Consider the following 2,518-nt stretch of genomic DNA (forward strand, 5'->3'; position numbering starts at 1 on the left):
CGGTCATTAAACGGTAAAACCCCACTTTTATAATAATATTACTACTTATATAATTATATATATTTTGTATAAATATAGTTGTTAAAAATATAGTAAGTATCACCAGCTCCCTGTGGAACGAACCGGACTTACTAAAAACTACACTACTCTACGATTAGGTACACTGCCTATAGTGTTGTAGCAAGATTTAGGTATATCCCACTCTATAAATAATTAAAACTTGTGTCATATTTTGTAGTATTTTGTATTAAAAATAATACTATTTCGTACCCTCACGCTACATCATCAAGTTTTTGGCGCCGCTGCCGGGGAGCACTAAAACGCTATATTTTTAATTTATATTTGCAAAAAAAAAAAAAAAAAAAAAAAAAAACGTAAAAAAAACGTAAAAAAAAAAAAAAACGTAAAAAAAAAAAAAAATTATAAAAAAAAAAATATATTTTTAAGATTTTGTCTATAAAAAAATTTTTTTTTTTTAGTTTTATTATCTTTAGATTTTTAGACTATATTCGCAACTTTTAGTATTAAGTTTAGTTTTGCCATAGTTATTTTTACTTCTAGAATTTTTAGTTTTGCCGTAAAATCCCTTAAGTGCTTTTTATTTAGACTAAGATTTAGGTGCCTTAAAATTTTGCGACGCCATTTTTCGCGCTATTTTCTTATTTTTATTTTTCGACGCTTTTACCTATATATCAATTACAATTCCAATTAGTGATCTCCATTTGTAGCTTTAATTTTAAGATAGTGATCGTTATAAGGTTGGATTAACCGCGTGTTTACAAACCATTCTTCGTCTTTTTCATTTTTCGACACTTTTCGACGCGCAATCTTTTTCTCTCTTATTTCTCGCCATTCTAGTTTTTAGGACTTAGAATTTTTTCTACTTCTTCTCTAAATTTCTTAAAATTACGAAAATTTATTTTAAGTGGTTAAATTGATAGACATCAAAATTTTCTGGTTCGTAGTAATAGTTGGATTTGTACGTGGACCGGGTTATTGGAGCCAAACAGTCCTCAATTATATTGAGACCAAACGAATCCTGCCCCTCTGCTGCATCTTTTGGCTATTCGAAACGTGGGCAAAATCAGAAAAGTCTATTGATTGGATAACTTATATAATTTTTCTTTCCTTTTTAAAAACTAATAGGATATTCAGTGAATGCACCGAGCAAGACGTTCACCGCCGGTCATACGTTCACCACCTGTAACTCGATCAAGACATCGTTTAACAAATATCGCCGCCGTTGATTTTTCTTTAGAATCGTCATCTAGTTGACCAAGTACTCCAATTCAAATTTTCGATAATCCATCTTTTGAACCCGATTTCACAACTAAGAACCCGGAAGATATTCAAGGACAATTCCAAGATCCTGAACCCCAAACCGTTAAATCAGAATCCTCTAATGATTCGGATACAACAAATCCAATCATGGAAAATCTAGAACCTCTAAGTATGGAAGAACGAATGAGAGCTAAGCGCACTGGCCAAGGTCACGCCATTATTAAACCAGAAGTTAATGCTCCAGATTATGAAATTAAAGGACAAATTCTACACATGGTAACTAATCAGTGCCAATATAGTGGTACGCCGAATGAAGACCCAAACGAACATCTTCGTACGTTTAATAGGATCTGTACACTATTCAAAATCCGAGAAGTGGAAGACGAACAAATTTATCTCATGTTATTTCCCTGGACTTTAAAGGGATAAGCCAAAGATTGGTTAGAATCGTTACCTGAAGGGGCGATTGATACATGGGATGTTTTAGTTGAAAATTTTCTTAAACAATTCTTTCCGGCATCTAAAGCCGTGAGACTTCAAGGAGAAATTGTTACGTTCGCGCAAAAGCCAAATGAAACATTATATGAGGCGTGGACAAGATTCGGAAGGATGTTGAGAGGATGTCCTCAACACGGATTAGATACTTTTCAAATAGTGCAAATCTTCTATAAAGGCCTAGACATCGCTACAAGAAAAGACATCGACATAACAGCTGGTGGTTCCATTATGAAGAAAACCGCAACTGAAGCTTACAAAATTATTGATAACACAGCCTCCCACTCGCATGAGTGGCACCAAGAAAAAGATATCTTTCGATCATCTAAAGCGGCTAGAGCCGATTCTAGCCATGACTTTGATTCCGTTTCCGCAAAAATAGATGCTTTCGAAAGACGAATGGAAAAGATGAATAAAGATATTCACGCAATACGAATCAGTTGTGAGCTATGCGGTGGACCACACTTATTGAAAGATTGTCACATTGAACCAACCATGGAACAACGAGAGAATGTTTTCTATATGAACCAAAGGCCGGGAAATAATTATCAAAATAATTATCAACCGCCAAAGCTAAACTTCAATCGAAATCAAAACATTCTTTACAATCCAAAAGGACCCGAAAATAACTGGTATAACCAACAAGGTCCGAATAACCAACCAACTCAAAACAACACTTTCAATCAACAAAGACCTGGCTTGTATAAACCATCACAACAAATCGAAGAGAAAAAGCCAAATC

This window comes from Rutidosis leptorrhynchoides, chromosome 1 (genome assembly GCF_046630445.1).
Source record: "Rutidosis leptorrhynchoides isolate AG116_Rl617_1_P2 chromosome 1, CSIRO_AGI_Rlap_v1, whole genome shotgun sequence".
Classification (NCBI taxonomy): Eukaryota; Viridiplantae; Streptophyta; class Magnoliopsida; order Asterales; family Asteraceae; genus Rutidosis; species Rutidosis leptorrhynchoides.